Genomic DNA, 21,794 nt, shown 5'->3' with positions numbered 1-21,794 from the left:
CCGAGATGCTTGCACCAGTCCATAAATGGATCGCTGGAGCTTGCACACCTTGTTAGCATTCTTAGGATCGACAAAACCTTCGGGTTGCATCATATACAACTCTTCCTTAAGGAAACCGTTAAGGAACGCCGTTTTGACATCCATCTGCCAGATTTCATAATCGAAAAATGCAGCTATTGCTAACATGATTCTGACGGACTTAAGCATCGCTACGGGTGAGAATGTCTCATTGTAGTCAACTCCTTGAACTTGTGAAAAACCCTTTGCCACAAGTCGAGCTTTATAAACAGTCACATTACCGTCAGCGTCCGTCTTCCTCTTAAAGATCCATTTGTTCTGAATAGCCTTGCGTCCCTCAGGTAGTACTTCCAAAGTCCACACTTTGTTCTCATACATGGATCCTATCTCGGACTTCATGGCTTCTAGCCATTTGTTGGAATCTGGGCCCACCATTGCTTCTTCATAATTTGCGGGTTCATTGTTGTCTAACAACATGATTGATAAGACGGGATTACCGTACCACTCTGGAGCAACACGTGGTCTCGTCAACCTGCGTGGTTCGACAGAAACTTGAACCGGAGTTTCATGATCATCATCATTAACTTCCTCCTCAACCGGCATCGCAACGACAGAGGTTTCCCCTTGCCCTGCGCCACCATCCAGAGGAATGAGAGGTTCGACAACCTCGTCAAGTTCTATCTTCCTCCCACTCAATTCTCTCGAGAGAAACTCCTTCTCGAGAAAAGCTCCGTTTTTAGCAACAAACAATTTGCCCTCGGATCTGAGATAGAAGGTGTACCCAACTGTCTCTTTTGGGTAACCTATGAAGATGCACTTTTCCGCTTTGGGTTCCAGCTTTTCAGGCTGAAGCTTTTTGACATAAGCATCACATCCCCAAACTTTAAGAAACGACAACTTTGGCCTTTTGCCATACCACAGTCCGTATGGTGTCGTCTCAACGGATTTTGATGGTGCCCTATTTAAAGTGAATGCAGCTGTTTCTAATGCATAACCCCAAAATGATAATGGCAAATCGGTAAGAGACATCATAGATCGCACCATCTCTAATAAAGTATGATTACGACGTTCGGACACACCATTACGCTGTGGTGTTCCAGGCGGTGTTAACTGTGAAACAATTCCACATTGTCTTAAGTGAGCACCAAACTCGAAACTCAGATATTCACCCCCACGATCAGACCATAGGAACTTGATCTTCTTGTTACGATGATTTTCAACTTCACTCTGAAATTGCTTGAACTTTTCAAAAGTTTCAGACTTATGCTTCATTAAGTAGACATAACCATATCTACTCAAATCGTCAGTGAAGGTGAGAAAAATAACGATATCCGCCGCGTGCCTCTACGCTCATCGGACCACACACATCGGTATGTATGATTTCCAACAAGTCACTTGCACGCTCCATTGTTCCGGAGAACGGAGTTTTAGTCATCTTTCCCATGAGGCATGGTTCGCACGTGTCAAGTGAATCAAAGTCAAGTGACTCCAAAAGTCCATCGGCATGGAGTTTCTTCATGCGCTTTACACCAATATGACCTACGCGGTAGTGCCACAAAAATATGGCGCTATCATTGTTAACTCTAACTCTTTTGGTCTCAATGTTATGTATGTGTGTATCACTATCAAGATTCAATATGAACAATCCTCTCACATTGGGTGCATGACCATAAAAGATGTTACTCATAGAAATAGAACAACCATTATTCTCTGACTTAAAAGAGTAACCGTATCGCAATAAACAAGATCCAGATATAATGTTCATGCTCAACACAGGCACTAAATAACAATGATTCAAGTTCATAACTAATCCTGATGGTAACTGAAGTGAAACTGTGCCGACGGCGATTGCATCAACCTTGGAACCATTTCCTACGCGCATCGTCACTTCATCTTTCGCCAGCCTTCGTCTATTCCGCAGTTCCTGTTTCGAGTTGCAAATATGAGCAACAGAACCGGTATCGAATACCCAGGCACTACTACGAGAGCCGGTTAAGTACACATCAATAACATGTATATCAAATATACCTGATTTTTCTTTGGCCGCCTTCTTATCAGCCAGATACTTGGGGCAATTGCGCTTCCAGTGACCCATACCCTTGCAATAGTAACACTCTGTTTCAGGCTTAGGTCTACCTTTGGGTTTCTTCGTCGGATTGGCAACAGGCTTGCCGCTCTTCTTTGAATTACCCTTCTTGCCTTTGCCGTTTCTCTTGAAACTAGTGGTCTTATTCACCATCAACACTTGATGCTCTTTACGGAGTTTAGACTCTGCGACTTTCAGCATCGCAAACAACTCGCCGGGAGACTTGTTCATCCCTTGCATGTTGTAGTTCAACACAAAGCCTTTATAGCTTGGCGTCAGTGATTGAAGGATTCTGTCAGTGATAGCTTCTTGCGGGAGATCAATCCCTAGCTCAGCTAGACGGTTTGAGTACCCAGACATTTTGAGCACATGTTCACTGACAGACGAGTTCTCCTCCATCTTGCAAGCATATAATTTATCGGAGGTCTCATACCTCTCGATCCGGGCATTCTTCTGAAAGATAAACTTCAACTCCTGGAACATCTCAAATGCTCCATGACGCTCAAAGCGACGTTGAAGTCCCGGTTCTAAGCCATACGAGACTGCACATTGAACTACTGAGTAGTCCTCCTTACGTGCTAACCAAGCGTTCTTAACATCCTGATCAGCCGTAGCAGGTGGTTCATCTCCTAGCGCAGCATTAAGGACATAATCCTTCTTCCCAGCTTGTAAGATTAACTTAAGATTACGAGCCCAGTCTACAAAGTTGCTTCCATCATCTTTCAACTTAGCTTTCTCTAGGAACGTATTAAAATTCAGGGTGACTGTTGCGTGAGCCATGATCTACAACACAAATATATTCAAAGTGGACTTAGACTATGTTCAAGATAATTAGAGTTTAACTTAATCAAATTACTCGCTAAACTCCCACTCAAAAAGTACATCTCTCTAGTCATTTGAGTGGTTCATGATCCACTTACACTAGCTCAAGTCCGATCATCACGTGAGTTGAGCATAGTTTCAGTGGTAAGCATCCCCATGCTAATCATATCATCTATATGATTCATGATCGACCTTTCGGTCTCATGTGTTCCGAGGCCATGTCTGCACATGCTAGGCTCGTCAAGCTTAACCCGAGTGTTCCGCGTGCGCAACTGTTTTGCACCCGTTGTATGTGAACGTTGAGTCTATCACACCCGATCATCACGTGGTGTCTCGAAACGACGAACTGTAGAAACGGTGCACAGTCGGGGAGAACACAATTTCGTCTTGAAATTTTAGTGAGAGATCACCTCATAATGCTACTGTCGTTCTAAGCAAAATAAGGTGCATAAAAGGATTAACATCACATGCAATTCATAAGTGACATGATATGGCCATCATCACGTGCTCCTTGATCTCCATCACCAAAGCACCGGCACGATCTTCTTGTCACCGGCGCCTCACCATGATCTCCATCAACGTGTCGCCATCGGGGTTGTCGTGCTACTCATGCTATTACTACTAAAGCTACATCCTAGCAAAATAGTAAACGCATCTGCAAGCACAAACATTAGTATAAAGACAACCCTATGGCTCCTGCCGGTTGCCGTACCATCGATGTGCAATTCGATATTATCTATTACAACATGATCATCTCATACATCCAATATATCACATCACATCGTTGGCCATATCACATCACAAGCATACCCTGCAAAAACAAGTTAGACGTCCTCTAATTTTGTTGTTGCATGTTTTACGTGGTGACCATGGGTATCTAGTAGGATCGCATCTTACTTACGCAAACCCCACAACGGAGATATATGAGTTGCTATTTAACCTCATCCAAGGACCTCCTCGGTCAAATCCGATTCAACTAAAGTTGGAGAAACTGACACCCGCCAGTCATCTTTGAGCAACGGAGTTACTCGTAGCGATGAAACCAGTCTCTCGTAAGCGTACGAGTAATGTCGGTCCGAGCCGCTTCGATCCAACAATACCGCGGAATCAAGAAAAGACTAAGGAGGGCAGCAAAACGCACATCACCGCCCACAAAAACTTTCGTGTTCTACTCGAGAAGACATCTACGCATGAACGTAGCTCATGATGCCACCGTTGGGGAACGTCGCATGGGAAACACAAATTTTCCTACGCGCACGAAGACCTATCATGGTGATGTCCATCTACGAGAGGGGATGTGTGATCTACGTACCCTTGTAGACCGTACAGCAGAAGCGTTAGTGAACGCGGTTAATGTAGTGGAACGTCCTCACGTCCCTCGATCCACCCCGCGAACCGTCCCGCGATCAGTCCCACGATCTAGTGCCGAACGGACGACACCTCCGCGTTCAGCACACGTACATCTCGACGATGATCTCGGCCTTCTTGATCCAGCAAGAGAGACGGAGAGATAGAAGATTTCTCCGGCAGCGTGACGGCGCTCCGGAGGTTGGTGATGATCTCGTCTGAGCAGGGCTCCGCCCGAGCTCCGCAGAAACGCGATCTAGAGGTAAAACCATGGAGATATGTGGTCGGGCTGCCGTTGCAAAGTTGTGTCAAATCAGCCCTAAAACTTCCGTATATATAGGGGGAAGAGGGGAAGCCTTGCCTTGGGGTCCAAGGACCCCTAAGTGCTTCGGCCGAGCCAAGGGGGGCAGCCCTCCCCTTCCAAACCGAGTCCAACTAGGTTTGGAAGGAGGAGTCCTTCCCCCTTTTCCCACCTCCTCTTTTTTTTTTCTCTTTGATTTTTCTTCCTATGGCGCATAGGGCTCTTTTGGGCTGTCCCACCAGCCCACTAAGGGCTGGTGCGCCACCCCCAATGCCTATGGGCTTCCCCGGGGTGGGTTGCCCCCCCGGTGAACTCCCGGAACCCATTCGTCATTCCCGGTAACTCCGAAAACCTTCCGATAATCAAATGAGGTCATCCTATATATCAATCTTCATTTCCGGACCATTCTGGAAACCCTCATGACGTCCGTGATCTCATCCTGGACTCCGAACAACATTCGGTAACGAACCATATAACTCAAATACGCATAAAACAACGTCGAACCTTAAGTGTGCAGACCCTACGGGTTCGAGAACTATATAGACATGACCCGAGAGACTCCTCGGTCAATATCCAATAGCGGGACCTGGATGCCCATATTGGATCCTACATATTCTACGAAGGTCTTATCGTTTGAACCTCGGTGCCAAGGATTCATATAATCCCGTATGTCATTCCCTTTGTCCTTCGGTATGTTACTTGCTCGAGATTCGATCGTCAGTATCCGTATACCTATTTCAATCTCGTTTACCGGCAAGTCTCTTTACTCGTTCCGTAATACAAGATCCCACAACTTACACTAAGTCACATTGCTTGCAAGGCTTGTGTGTGATGTTGTATTACCGAGTGGGCCCCGAGATACCTCTCCGTCACACGGAGTGACAAATCCCAGTCTCGATCCATACTAACTCAACGAACACCTTCGGAGATACCTGTAGAGCATCTTTATAGTCACCCAGTTACGTTGCGACGTTTGATACACACAAAGTATTCCTCCGGTGTTAGTGAGTTATATGATCTCATGGTCATAGGAACAAATACTTGACATGCAGAAAATAATAGCAATAAAAAGACACGATCAACATGCTACGTCTATTAGTTTGGGTCTAGTCCATCACGTGATTCTCCTAATGACGTGATCCAGTTATCAAGCAACAACACCTTGTTCATAATCAGAAGACACTGACTATCTTTGATCAACTGGCTAGCCAACTAGAGGCTTACTGGGGACAGTGTTTTGTCTATGTATCCACACATGTAAATGAGTCTTCATTCAATACAATTATAGCATGGATAATAAACGATTATCTTGATACATGAATTATAATAATAACTATATTTATTATTGCCTCTAGGGCATAATTCCAACATATATATGGGCATGTCAACAAATCCAACCGTTACAACATTATTACCCAACTCGGTGAAACCGAAGTAAAAACTCGGTTGCACCACCTAGTGCAAAATATGACAACTTTAGGCTTTTCGGTGAGACCGATAAATGAATCTTGGAGGGTCCGATTTTGGCTGGCCTAGGCAGTTACCACACTAGGTGGCACCGATTTGCAAAAATCAGAAATTCGGATTTCATAAAATGGCTCCAAGGAGTTGGTCAATGTTTTTCGGTCATACCGAAACCAAACTTGGTGGTACCGAGATGTTAGGGTTTTGCATAGGTTCTGCCTAGGGTAAAACTCAGTAGGGCCGATTTGGAAGTATTGGTGGCACCGAATTTGACTTTGGGGTTTGGACAAAATATTTGTGGGAGAATTTCATGAGTATATTTTGTGGCTAATATCTAAGCACTTGAGCAACCAAATCATCATAGACACCTCATCTCCTTTTAATAGCATTGACTTGTAAAATGTAGAGTCTTGAAGCTTGAAGCTTGGTCGATCCCATTCCTTTTCATTCTTGGGGTTTCTCCTCACAATCCTTAGACAATCCATCGTTGAACTTTTCCTGAAGTATACTAGATAGAATCATTAGTCCAATGACATATATGTTGTTATTAATTACCAAAACCACCTAGGAAGAAGGTGTGCTATCAATCTCCCCCTTTTTGGTAGTTGATGACAACATATAGATCAAAGCTTCGACTTAAAATATAATCAATGAATAGCATCGTTGCTTTGAGAAGTATGTGATAAGCAAGAGTTCACCCTAAACTTGTGAATTGTTTTAAATTTGCATTTGAATGCAAATGCACAATCGATTAGGATCATGGGTCACTCTTTAATGTCACATAAATCTTGGTGGTGCACATAAATGATGTGAATGAATTATAATGCACATAACACCAATAAATGAGTGAAAGATCATCACATAGATATATCTGTTGGGGAACGTCGCATGGGAAACAAAAATTTTCCTACGCGCACGAAGACCTATCATGGTGATGTCCATCTACGAGAGGGGATGAGTGATCTACGTACCCTTGTAGATCGTACAACAGAAGCGTTAGTGAACGCGGTTGATGTAGTGGAACGTCCTCACGTCCCTCGATCCGCCCCGCGAACGATCCCGGGATCAGTCCCACGATCTAGTACCGAACGGACGGCACCTCCGTGTTTAGCACACGTATAGCTCGACGATGATCTCGGCCTTCTTGATCCAGCAAGAGAAACGGTGAGGTAGAAGAGTTCTCCGGCAGTGTGACGGCGCTCCGGAGGTTGGTGATGACCTTGTCTCAGCAGGGCTCCGCCCGAGCTCCGCAGAAACGCGATCTAGAGGAAAAACCGTGGAGGTATGTGATCGGGCTGCCGTGGAAAAGTCGTCTCAAATCAGCCCTAAAACCTCCGTATATATAGGTGGGAGGGAGGGGACCTTGCCTTGGGGCTCAAGGAGCCCCAAGGGGGTCGGCCGAGTCCAAGGGGGAAGGCTCCCCCCCCAAACCGAGTTGGACTTGGTTTGGTGGGTGGGAGACCTTCCTTCCCTTCCCACCTCCTCTTTTTTTTTCTCTTTGATTTTCTTTCCTAGGCGCATAGGGCCCTTTTGGGCTGTCCCACTAAGGGCTGGTGTGCCACCCTCAAGGCCTATGGGCTTCCCCGGGGTGGGTTGCCCCCCCGGTGAACTCCCGGAACCCATTCGTCATTCCCGGTACATTCCCGGTAACTCCGAAAACCTTCCGGTAATCAAATAAGGTCATCCTATATATCAATCTTCGTTTCCGGACCATTCCGGAAACCCTCGTGACGTCCGTGATCTCATCCGGGACTCCGAACAACATTCGGTAACCAACCATATAACTCAAATACGCATAAAACAACGTCGAACCTTAAGTGTGCAGACCCTGCGGGTTCGAGAACTATGTAGACATGACCCAAGAGACTCCTCGGTCAATATCCAACAGCGGGACCTGGATGCCCATATTGGATCCTACATATTCTACGAAGATCTTTATCGTTTGAACCTCAGTGCCAAGGATTCATATAATCCCGTATGTCATTCCCTTTGTCCTTCGGTATGTTACTTGCCCGAGATTCGATCGTTAGTATCCGCATACCTATTTCAATCTCGTTTACCGGCAAGTCTCTTTACTCATTCCCTAATACAAGATCCCGCAACTTACATTTAAGTTACATTGCTTGCAAGGCTTGTGTGTGATGTTGTATTACCGAGTGGGCCCCGAGATACCTCTCCGTCACACGGAGTGACAAATCCCAGTCTCGATCCATACTAACTCAATGAACACCTTCGGAGATACCTGTAGAGCATCTTTATAGTCACCCAGTTACGTTGCGACGTTTGATACACACAAAGCATTCCTCCGGTGTCCGTGAGTTATATGATCTCATGGTCATAGGAACAAATACTTGACACGCAGAAAACAGTAGCAACAAAATGACATGATCAACATGCTACGTCTATTAGTTTGGGTCTAGTCCATCACATGATTCTCCTAATGATGTGATCCCATTATCAAGTGACAACACTTGCCTATGGCCAGAAAACCTTGACCATCTTTGATCAACGAGCTAGTCAACTAGAGGCTTACTAGGGACAGTGTTTTGTCTATGTATCCACACAAGTATTGTGTTTCCAATCAATACAATTATAGCATGGATAATAAACGATTATCATGAACTAAGAAATATAATAATAACTAATTTATTATTGCCTCTAGGGCATATTTCCAACAGTCTCCCACTTGCACTAGAGTCAATAATCTAGTTCACATCACCATGTGATTCCAACGAATCCAACACCCATATAGTTATGGGGTCTGATCACGTCTTGCTCGTGAGAGAGGTTTTAGTCAACGGTTCTGAAACTTTCAGATCCGTGCGTTATTTACAAATCTTTATGTCATCTTATAGATGCTAGTACTACGTGCTATTCGGAAATGCTCCAAATATCTACTCTACTATACGAATCCGTTTCACTACTCATAGTTATTCGGATTAGTGTCAAAGCTTGCATTGACGTAACCCTTTACGACAAACTCTTTAACCACCTCCATAATCGAGAAAAATTCCTTAGTCCATTAGTTACTAAGGATAAATTTCGACCGCTGCTAGTGATTCAATCATGGATCACTCTCTCTACCTTTCAACATACTTTGAGTCAAGGGAGACATCAGGTGCGGTACACAGCATGGCATACTTTAGATTCTACGGCTAAGGCATAGAAGACGACCTTCGTCTATTCTCTTTATTCTGCCGTGGTCGGGTTTTGAGTCTTACTCAAATTCACACCTCACAACGCAACCAAGAACTCCTTCTTTGCTCATCTATTTTGAACTCTTTCAAAAACTTGTCAAGGCATGCATCTTGTTGAAACTTCTACTAAGCGCTTTCGATCTATCTCCATAGATCTTTGATGCTCAACGTTCAAGTAGCGTAATCCAGGTACTCCTTTGAAAACTTGTCGGGACCCCGATCCTAAGCCATAGGAATCTAGCCTGTAACCCATCGCATCCCTTTGTGGTCTCACGCACGGTTAACTCCACGGCTGCAGCCTTACCTTAGCCGAGACCGTTTGCGTCTTTTGACTCACGTATGCGATAGTATCGCTAGCAATCCAATGTCAAAGAACCCGGATCGACATGTCTAGTCATAAACCAAAGTGGCAGTACCGCACAAGGACAGGCATACATGACCCAACAAAGCAGGTGTCGGTCATCGGCGAATGTAGACGAGTCGTAGCAAGCTACAAGGACTCCATTACATCGCGTGACATTTCCCCAAAGGGGACAGACACAACAGCTAAGAAGGACACATGCCGGTCAACCAATGTGTCCGAAGCAATAGCGAACTATCAAGGCTCGTTGGACCACAAAGGGGCATTTCCTTGTAAGGAGTGCTACTAAAGTTCACGACTAGGTAATCGAACCCCATACATATCAAGTACGACACACGTACGCATGGCATACCGATATGTATAGATACATCGATGGCATCACAACATAACCATAAACATACAAGCTTTATTTAAGAGGTTCGGAAGAGCCACACACATAATATTACACATTAAGGGTCTCACGACCCATAATAGCAGTCATACAATACAAGCCAGCGGAAGAGTTATAAACTGTCTGGGTACAGACAGGGCAACTAGTAGGCACGTGGCCTGACTATACTACAGAGCCGACGTAGGGCCAGATCATAGCTGGGACACCAGCTACTCGTCGTCGTCGATGTCTACGAAGAACCCTCCATCAGGGTCATTAGCAACCTCTGCAACATTTATTAAGCAAACATGAGTACGAAGGTACTCAGCAAGACTTTTGGAGAACTAACTACTCATGCAAGGTATCAAAAGGTATTGTGGGGTTTCATGCGGGAAGCCAGCATTTGACTCGTGGCTAGACAACTTGCTTTTTGAAATTAGTTTTGACAACTTGATTTCTCGCACACGAGTCCACTAACACCACAACAATACACTATCGTGGAATCATTCCGTCTCCATACGGAAATGCCGTCCACGACACTCATGCTTATCTTGACAATTTTATGAGTAGCCATTGAAGTTATCTATGAACAACATATGTCTCCAAGTAGTCCATATCCGCGGACGCGGCTATTCGAATAGATCATAACCCTGCAGGGGTGTACTTCGTCACACACGCTTCCGCCACTTATCGCCATGTGCACGTCATGCACCTCGGCAACCTTCAAGCGGAAGCCCAGCGAGGGAGTCGGCCACGACCGTTAACCACACTAGTACCTAGTCCAGGTTTATCGCCTATCTGAGTGTAACCCGTACGGAAGTCCGGCCGAGGTTTCCGCCACGGCCTCAAACGATGTGCGCAGGGTTCCCAAGCCCACCATCCGGGTGCCACTTGGTACACCGTGCCACTGCCTACCGCATCACGGTCCACCTCCCAGGTCAGCACCATGCATGGCCTCCAGCATTACTATAAGCACCAGAAACTACTTGCAACTCCTGGACCGAGTACTACGCGATTAATAGGCCGAGCGGGGTCATATTTCAGGGCCCAACATGTGGTAGTATCTAGTCTTGGATTACATACATGGAACTCAGTTCCTAAGGACGGTTCCAATGAAACAACCCGCCATGTACTCCTACACAGCCTTTCACCGGTACCTTTACCAAATCAAGTTCAACACACAACCTTTGCTCACCGAACACATTCCTCATTTCTGTTCATCTCCCAGATGACAGACCATACACAACTCTCTAAGCATAGCATGCATAGCAGGATAAGGCACATCATAGCTCAAGCAACTACCAGGTATGCTAGGTTGCAAGGTTCGGCTATTTACTGTGACAAGGTTAAGTCATGCAAAGGAAGTGGGTCCAACTATCGTGGCAAAAGCAGTTGAAGCATTTGATCCTAATGCAATAAATAGGTGCAGGAGCAAGAACATAGGAGTTATCGGGATGATCAAAAGGGTTGCTTGCCTTGTTGCTCAGAGGAGGAACGATATCCGTCAGACGGATATTCGGTGGAATCCGGGGGTGCGGAGCCTACCGAAATGAATGGCAACATTCAATAACAATCATATGCAATCAAAATGATGCATGAGCATGGCATGAGAATGCAAGGTGATAAGGTATTATTTTCAACATGTAACAGGTTTAGAGTTGATTTGAATCACATTCGAATAGCAATTTAAACGGGTATTCTCGGATACCGGTTTAATTGATTCGACCTGATGCTCGGTTCATCTTGATGTTGACATGCAAGAATTGTCATGTTATGATACTGATTTGTATCTAGGGCAGTGTGTGATCATTGCATTTATAATGAAATTTGAATATTTTTGCAAATTCCATTTATAAAGTGATTAAAAGAATTGAATCATTCCTTATTTCACAATTTAGGGTTCTGTAACTTTCTCAAACATAGTTGAAAATAGCATAATCAGAATCCTTGAATTTTTCTGATACTTTTTCATATATAAATTATTTTCATTGGAGTTACAGATTAATTTCTATGATTTTTACAATTTTTAGCAATTTCCTGAATTAGTTTTAAACTAGAAATTCTATTTATTGCATCAGGCTGACGTCAGCAGGTCAGCCGACCTGTGCAGGTCAAACCTGACAGGGGGGCCCCACTGGTCAGCCTCTCTGGGACTAATCCCGCGCTGACCAGCCCTAACTGAGGTTTGACTTGGCCTTGGGCCCACTTGTCAGCGAGTGATTAGGTCACTAATCGGCTGGGTTAGCTTGCCACGTCGACCTCCACCGGCGGCGAGGTCGTCCTCGCCGGCGGGGAGCCTCCGGCGACCACCAGCACGGCGGAGGGGCTCGGAAACGGCGCACAGGGGCCAAATGCTGCGCGGAGAGCACCAGAGGAACGACACATCTCCCGCAGCTTCATTTCTGCGCCTAGCCGGGGCTGATCTGGCCGGAGATGACGCCGGCGACGAGCTTGGCGGTGGCCAAGGCTCGGGCGTCATCGGGGTCTTTGAATCAGAGGGATCTGCGCTCGGTTCTTAGCTGCTACGGCATCTACGCGTCGTCCTGGAGCTGTTGGTGCCCTCGGAAGGACGAGCTGGACATCGGAGGGCTACCGGCGATGAGCGGCAGCGGCGGTCCTCGTCGGGCTCCGGTGAAACTAGGGCTAGAGGAGGGGATCGACGGGGAAAACTTAGGGGAAACGACCGCATGCTCACAGGGAGTGCAGAGCAGAGCTTAGACGGCTCGGGGAAGGCCTGGGGGCGACGAATCGACGGGAGAGGTCCGGCGGCCGGAGGAGGAAGACGACGGCGTTGCGGGCGTTGCAGGGCTCGAGGAGGCTTCGGCTTCTGCAGAGACGACCAGGGCGACGAGGCGGAGCTAATGGCGTGCTCTGGGAGGGGATCCTATGGCCAGGGGCACGGGCAGCTCGAGCTCGAGCTCGGCTCTAATGGCGGCAGCAGGGAGAAGGAGGGGATCCGGGAGGAGGGGAAGAACCGAGGCGGGGAATGGATAGGGGAAGCTCTGGGGAGCTTATCCCCGTCGTCGCCAGCACGAACCGGCGGCCAGGCAGGCACACAGGTGCGTGGCCGCGCCGGAGGAGGCGGCGACCACCTCCTGCTGCCTACTGGCGCGAGGGAGGGGACGAGCGGGGAGATGGGCCGGGCTAGGCTAGGGCGACAGGTAAGCTTTTTTCCCATTTTCTCTGTTTTTGTTTTTCTGTTTTGCTATTTATTGCTTTGCTAATTATTTCAGCTCCAAAACAAAAGTAAAAACTATTTTAGACCTCCTGAAATATTTGTTATAATATCCCCACTCATTTCCAAGACTTTCAACATTTTTGGAAAATTATAGTTTCTGATTTCAAATTTTAAATTTGAAACCAATGGCTTTTGCATTTATTTAAAATGCTTAAAGTGTCAAGAAAAATAGTTTTCTCCAATGCTCATTTACTTTCATGATTTATCAGAAAGTTTGAACATTTCTTGAGGCCATTTTGGGTTCATTGATTTTGAACTAGTTGAAATTTCCTTTAATTGAAATGGTGGCTAGGGTTTTGAGTTTTTCCTTTGCCACTTTGTTGTTTTTGTTGAAACTTATTAGATGCAAATGCAAAGAAGACATGAGCACAATGCTATCTTGCTTAAGGGTTAGGGATGTGACAACTCACCCCCACTCAAAAGAATCTCGTCCCGAGATTTAGAAGTCGTCGGGAATAACGCAGGATATTCGAGTCGGAGACGATCCTCTCTTTCCCAAGTTGCCTCCTTTTCAGAATGATTTGACCATTGAACTTTAAGAAACTTGAGGTTTCGACGTCGAGTGGTACGCTCAGCTTGATCAAGAATACGCACGGGGTATTCTCGGTAAGAAAGGTTATCTTGTAGATCAAGCGTTTCGTGGTCCACTTCACGGATAGGATCTGAAAAGCAACGCCTGAGTTGCGAGACGTGGAAAACATCATGAACCTTGGAAAGATGCGGAGGAAGTTCCAACTGGTAGGCAACTTCTCCTCGTTTGGCAAGAATGCGGAAAGGTCCAATGTAACGAGGAGCCAACTTGCCCTTGATACCGAAACGATGGGTACCCTTCAAAGGTGTAACCCGAAGGTAAGCCTTCTCGTCAACTTCAAAGGTCACAGCCTTATGATGACGATCATATTGGCTCTTTTGACGAGACTGGGCTGTTTTCAACTTTTCACGAATAATGCGAACCTGCTCTTCTGCATCCTGGATCATATCCCTGTTGGGGAACGTCGCATGGGAAACAAAAAATTTCCTACGCGCACGAAGACCTATCATGGTGATGTCCATCTACGAGAGGGGATGAGTGATCTACGTACCCTTGTAGATCGTACAGCAGAAGCGATTAGAGATCGCGGTTGATGTAGTGGAACGTCCTCACGTCCCTCGATCCGCCCCGCGAACAATCCCGCGATCTAGTACCGAACGGACGACACCTCCGCGTTCAGCACACGTACAGCTCGACGATGATCTCGGCCTTCTTGATCCAGCAAGAGAGACAAAGAGGTAGAAGAGTTCTCCGACAGCGTGACGGCGCTCCGGAGGTTGGTGATGATCTTGTCTCAGCAGGGCTCCGCCCGAGCTCCGCAGAAACACGATCTAGAGGAAAAACTATGGAGGTATGTGGTCGGGCAGCCGTGAGAAAGTCGTCTCAAATCTGCCCTAAAAGCCCCATATATATAGGAGGAGGGAGGGGGACCTTGCCTTGGGGTCCAAGAGAACCCCAAGGGGTCGGGCGAGCCAGGGGGGAGGACTCTCCCCCCCCAAACCGAGTCCTACTTGGTTTGGTGGGAGGGAGTCCTTCCCCTTTCCCACCTCTCCCTTTTTTTTCTTTCCTTTGATATTTTCTCTTCCTTGGCGCATAGGATTTGGTGGGCTGTCCCACCAGCCCACTAAGGGCTGGTGTGACCCCCCCAAATACCTATGGGCTTCCCCGGAGTGGGTTGCCCCCCTCCGGTGAACCCCCGGAACCCATTCGTCATTCCCGGTACATTCCCGGTAACTCCGAAAACCTTCCGGTAATCAAATGAGGTCATCCTATATATCAATCTTCGTTTCCGGACCATTCCGGAAACCCTCGTGACGTCCGTGATCTCATCCGGGACTCCGAACAACATTCGGTAACCAACCATATAACTCAAATACGCATAAAACAACGTCGAACCTTAAGTGTGCAGACCCTGCGGGTTCGAGAACTATGTAGACATGACCCGAGAGACTCCTCGGCCAATATCCAATAGCGGGACCTGGATGCCCATATTGGATCCTACATATTCTACGAAGATCTTATCGTTTGAACCTCAGTGCCAAGGATTCGTATAATCCCGTATGTCATTCCCTTTGTTCTTCGGTATGTTACTTGCCCGAGATTCGATCGTCAGTATCCGCATACCTATTTCAATCTCGTTTACCGACAAGTCTCTTTACTCGTTCCGTAATACAAGATCCCGCAACTTACACTAAGTTACATTGCTTGCAAGGCTTGTGTGTGATGTTGTATTACCGAGTGGGCCCCGAGATACCTCTCCGTCACACGGAGTGACAAATCCCAGTCTTGATCCATACTAACTCAACTACCACCTTCGGAGATACCTGTAGAGCATCTTTATAGTCACCCAGTTACGTTGCGACGTTTGATACACACAAAGCATTCCTCCGGTGTTAGTGAGATATATGATCTCATGGTCATAGGAATAAATACTTTGACACGCAGAAAACAGTAGCAACAAAATGACACGATCAACATGCTACGTCTATTAGTTTGGGTCTAGTCCATCACGTGATTCTCCCAATGACGTGATCCAGTTATCAAGCAACAACACCTTGTTCATAATCAGAAGACACTGACTATCATCGATCAACTGGCTAGCCAACTAGAGGCATGCTAGGGACGGTGTTTTGTCTATGTATCCACACATGTAAATGAGTCTTCATTCAATACAATTATAGCATGGATAATAAACTATTATCTTGATACAGAAATTATAATAATAACTATACACTTATTATTGCCTCTAGGGCATAATTCCAACAGTCTCCCACTTGCACTAGAGTCAATAATCTAGTCCTCACATCACCATGTGAATTACATTGCAATAAATCTAACACCCATACAGTTCTGGTGTCGATCATGTTTTGGCCGTGGAAGAGGTTTAGTCAGCGGGTCTGCTACATTCAGATCCATGTGCACTTTGCATATATTTACGTCCTCCTCCTCGACGTAGTCGCGGATGAGGTTGAAGCGTCGTTTGATGTGTCTAGTCTTCTTGTGAAACCTTGGTTCCTTTGCTAAGGCAATGGCACCAGTGTTGTCACAGAACAAGGTTATTGGATCCAGCGCACTTGGCACCACTCCAAGATCCGTCATGAACTGCTTCATCCAGACACCCTCCTTAGCCGCCTCCGAGGCAGCCATGTACTCCGCTTCACATGTAGAATCTGCTACGACGCTTTGCTTGGAACTGCACCAGCTTACTGCACCTCCATTAAGAATAAATACGTATCCGGTTTGCGACTTAGAGTCGTCCGGATCTGTGTCAAAGCTTGCATCGACGTAACCTTTTACGGCGAGCTCTTCGTCACCTCCATACACGAGAAACATCTCCTTAGTCATTTTCAGGTACTTCAGGATATTCTTGACCGCCGTCCAGTGATCCACTCCTGGATTACTCTGGAACCTACCTGCCATACTTATGGCCAGGCTAACATCCGGTCTAGTGCACAGCATTGCATACATGATAGAGCCTATGGCTGAAGCATAGGGTACGGAGCGCATATGCTCTCTATCTTCATCAGTTGCTGGGCACTGAGTCTTACTCAATCTCGTACCTTGTAACACTGGCAAGAACCCTTTCTTGGACTGTTCCATTTTGAACCTCTTCAAAACTTTATCAAGGTATGTGCTTTGTGAAAGTCCTATCAGGCGTTTTGATCTATCCCTATAGATCTTAATGCCTAGAATGTAAGCAGCTTCTCCTAGGTCCTTCATAGAGAAACTTTTATTCAAGTAACCTTTTATGCTCTCCAAAAGCTCTACGTTGTTTCCAATCAGTAATATGTCATCCACATATAATATTAGAAATGCCACAGAGCTCCCACTCACTTTCTTGTAAATACAAGATTCTCCAACCACTTGTATAAACCCAAATGCTTTGATCACCTCATCAAAGCGTTTGTTCCAACTCCGAGATGCTTGCACCAGCCCATAAATGGATCGCTGGAGCTTGCACACCTTGTCAGCATTTTTAGGATCGACAAAACCTTCGGGTTGCATCATATACAACTCTTCCTTAAGAAAACCGTTAAGGAACGCCGTTTTGACATCCATCTGCCAGATTTCATAATCGAAAAATGCAGCTATTGCTAACATAATTCTGACGGACTTAAGCATCGCTACGGGAGGGAAAGTCTCATCGTAGTCAATTCCTGGAACTTGTGAAAAACCCTTTGCCACAAGTCGAGCTTTATAAACGGTCACATTACCGTCAGCGTCCGTCTTCTTCTTAAAGATCCATTTGTTCTGAATAGCCTTGCGGCCCTCAGGTAGTATCTCCAAAGTCCACACTTTGTTCTCATACATGGATCCTATCTCGGATTTCATGGCTTCTAGCCATTTGTTGGAATCTGGGCCCACCATTGCTTCTTCATATTTTGCAGGTTCATTGTTGTCTAACAACATGATTGATAAGACGGGATTACCGTACCACTCTGGAGCAGCGCGTGATCTCGTCGACCTGCGTGGTTCAACAGAAACTTGAACTGGAGTTTCATGATCATCATCATTAACTTCCTCCTCAACTGGCGTCGCAATGACAGAGGTTTCCTCTTGCCCTGCGCCACCATCCAGAGGGATGAGAGGTTCGACAACCTCGTCAAGTTCTATCTTCCTCCCACTCAATTCTCTCGAGAGAAACTCCTTCTCGAGAAAAGTTCCGTTCTTAGCAACAAACACTTTTCCCTCGGATTTGAGATAGAAGGTGTACCCAACTGTCTCTTTTGGGTAACCTATGAAGACACACTTTTCCGCTTTGGGTTCCAGCTTTTCAGGCTGAAGCTTTTTGACATAAGCATCACATCCCCAAACCTTAAGAAACGACAATTTTGGCCTTTTGCCATACCACAGTTCGTATGGTGTCGTCTCAACGGATTTCGATGGTGCCCTATTTAAAGTGAATGCAGCTGTTTCTAATGCATAACCCCAAAACGATAACGGCAAATCAGTAAGAGACATCATAGATCGCACCATTTCTAACAAAGTACGATTACGACGTTCGGACACACCATTACGCTGTGGTGTTCCAGGCGGTGTTAACTGCGAAACAATTCCACATTGTCTTAAGTGAGTACCAAAATCGAAACTCAGATATTCACCCCCACGATCAGACCGTAGGAACTTGATCTTCTTGTTACGATGATTTTCCACTTCACTCTGAAATTGCTTGAACTTTTCAAATGTTTCAGACTTGTGCTTCATCAAGTAGACATAACCATATCTACTTAAATCGTCAGTGAAGGTGAGAAAATAATGATATCCGCCGCGTGCCTCCACGCTCATCGGACCACACACATCGGTATGTATGATTTCCAACAAGTCACTTGCACGCTCCATTGTTCCGGAGAACGGAGTTTTAGTCATCTTGCCCATGAGGCATGGTTCGCACGTGTCAAGTGAATCAAAGTCAAGTGACTCCAAAAGTCCATCAGTATGGAGTTTCTTCATGCGCTTTACACCAATATGACCCAAGCGGCAGTGCCACAAAAATATGGCGCTATCATTGTTTACTCTAACTCTTTTGGTCTCAATGTTATGTATATGCGTATCTCTATCAAGATTCAATATGAACAATCCTCTCACATTCGGTGCTTGACCATAAAAGATGTTACTCATAGAAATAGAACAACCATTATTCTCAGACTTAAAAGAGTAACCGTCTCGCAATAAACAAGATCCAGATATAATGTTCATGCTCAACGCAGGCACTAAATAACAATGATTTAAGTTCATCACTAATCCCGATGGTAGTTGAAGTGACACTGTGCCGACGGCGATTGCATCAACCTTGGAACCGTTTCCTACGCGCATCGTCACTTCGTCTTTCGCCAGCCTTCGTCTATTCCGCAGTTCCTGCTTCGAGTTGCAAATGTGAGCAACAGAACCGGTATCGAATACCCAGGCACTACTACGAGAGCTGGTTAAGTACACATCAATAACATGTATATCAAATATACCTGATTTTTCTTTGCCCGCCTTCTTATCTGCCAGATACTTGGGGCAATTGCGCTTCCAGTGACCCATACCCTTGCAATAGAAGCACTCTGTTTCAGGCTTAGGTCCAGCCTTGGGTTTCTTCGGCGGATTGGCAACAGGCTTGCCGCTCTTCTTCGAATTGCCCTTCTTGCCTTTGTCGTTTCTCTTGAAACTAGTGGTCTTGCTGACCATCAACACTTGATGTTCTTTACGGAGTTCAGACTCTGCGACTTTCAGCATCGCAAACAACTCGCCGGGAGACTTGTTCATCCCTTGCATGTTGTAGTTCAACACAAAGCCTTTATAGCTTGGCGGCAATGATTGAAGGATTCTGTCAGTGATAGCTTCTTGCGGGAGTTCAATCCCCAGTTCAGCTAGACGGTTTGAGTACCCAGACATTTTGAGCACATGTTCACTGTCAGACGAGTTTTCCTCCATCTTGCAAGCATAGAATTTATCGGAGGTCTCATACCTCTCGATCCGGGCGTTCTTCTGAAAGATGAACTTCAACTCCTGGAACATCTCAAATGCTCCATGGCGCTCAAAGCGACGTTGAAGTCCCGGTTCTAAGCCATACAAGACTGCACATTGAACTATTGAGTAGTCCTCCTTACGCGCTAACCAAGCGTTCTTAACATCCTGATCGGCCGTAGCGGGTGGTTCATCTCCTAGCGCAGCATTAAGGACATAATCCTTCTTTCCAGCTTGTAAGATTAGCTTAAGATTACGAGCCCAGTCTACAAAGTTGCTTCCATCATCTTTCAACTGAGCTTTCTCTAGGAACGTATTAAAATTGAGGATGACACTTGCGTGAGCCATGATCTACAACACAAATATATTCAAAGTGGACTTTAGACTATGTTCAAGATAATTAGAGTTCAACTTAATCAAATTACATGCTAAACTCCCACTCAAAAAGTACATCTCTCTAGTCATTTGAGTGGTTCATGATCCACCTACACTATCCCAAGTCCGATCATCACGTGAGTCGGGAGTAGTTTCAGTGGTAAGCATCCCTATGCTAATCATATCATCTATATGATTCATGATCGACCTTTCGGTCTCATGTGTTCCGAGGCCATGTCTGCACATGCTAGGCTCGTCAAGCTTAACCCGAGTGTTCCGCGTGCGCAACTGTTTTGCACCCGTTGTATGTGAACGTTGAGTCTATCACACCCGATCATCACGTGGTGTCTCGAAACGATGAACTGTAGCAACGGTGCACAGTCGGGGAGAACACAATTTCGTCTTGAAATTTTAGTGAGAGATCACCTCATAGTGCTACCGTCGTTCTAAGAAAAATAAGGTGCATAAAAGGATTAACATCACATGCAATTCATAAGTGACATGATATGGCCATCATCACGTGCTTCTTGATCTCCATCACCAAAGCACCGGCACGATCTTCTTGTCACCGGCGTCACACCATGATCTCCATCATCATGATCTCCATCAACGTGTCGCCATCGGGGTTGTCGTGCTACTCATGCTATTACTACTAAAGCTACGTCCTAGCAAAATAGTAAACGCATCTGCAAGAACAAACGTTAGTTATAAAGACAACCCTATGGCTCCTGCCGGTTGCCATACCATCGACGTGCAAGTCGATATTAACTATTACAACATGATCATCTCATACATCCAATATATCACATCACATCGTTGGCCATATCACATCACAAGCATACCCTGCAAAAACAAGTTAGACGTCCTCTAATTTTGTTGTTGCATGTTTTACGTGGTGACCATGGGTATCTAGTAGGATCGCATCTTACTTACGCAAACACCACAACGGAGATATATGAGTTGCTATTTAACCTCATCCAAGGACCTCCTTGGTCAAATCCGATTCAACTAAAGTTGGAGAAACCGACACTTGCCAGTCATCTTTGAGCAACGGGGTTACTCGTAACGATGAAACCAGTCTCTCGTAAGCGTACGAGTAATGTCGGTCCAAGCCGCTTCAATCCAACAATACCGCGGAATCAAGTAAAGACTAAGGAGGGCAGCAAAACGCACATCACCGCCCACAAAAACTTTTGTGTTCTACTCGAGAAGACATCTACGCATGAACCTAGCTCATGATGCCACTGTTGGGGAACGTCGCATGGGAAACAAAACTTTTCCTACGCGCACGAAGACCTATCATGGTGATGTCCATCTACGAGAGGGGATGAGTGATCTACATACCCTTGTAGATCGTACAGCAGAAGCGTTAGTGAACACGGTTGATGTAGTGGAACATCCTCACGTCCCTTGATCCGCCCCGCGAACAATCCCGCGATCAGTCCCACGATCTAGTACCGAACGGACGGCACCTCCGCGTTCAGCACACGTACAGCTCGACGATGATCTCGGCCTTCTTGATCCAGCAAGAGAGACGGAGAGGTAGAAGAGTTCTCCGGCAGCGTGACGGCGCTCCGGAGGTTGGTGATGATCTTGTCTCAGCAGGGCTCCGCCCGAGCTCCGCAGAAACACGATCTAGAGGAAAAACTATGGAGGTATGTGGTCGGGCAGCCGTGAGAAAGTCGTCTCAAATCTGCCCTAAAAGCCCCATATATATAGGAGGAGGGAGGGGGA

This window comes from Hordeum vulgare, chromosome 3H (genome assembly GCF_904849725.1).
Source record: "Hordeum vulgare subsp. vulgare chromosome 3H, MorexV3_pseudomolecules_assembly, whole genome shotgun sequence".
NCBI classification, from domain to species: Eukaryota; Viridiplantae; Streptophyta; class Magnoliopsida; order Poales; family Poaceae; genus Hordeum; species Hordeum vulgare.
The sequence above is the reverse complement of the archived record's forward strand: the minus strand, read 5'-3'. Positions refer to the sequence as shown.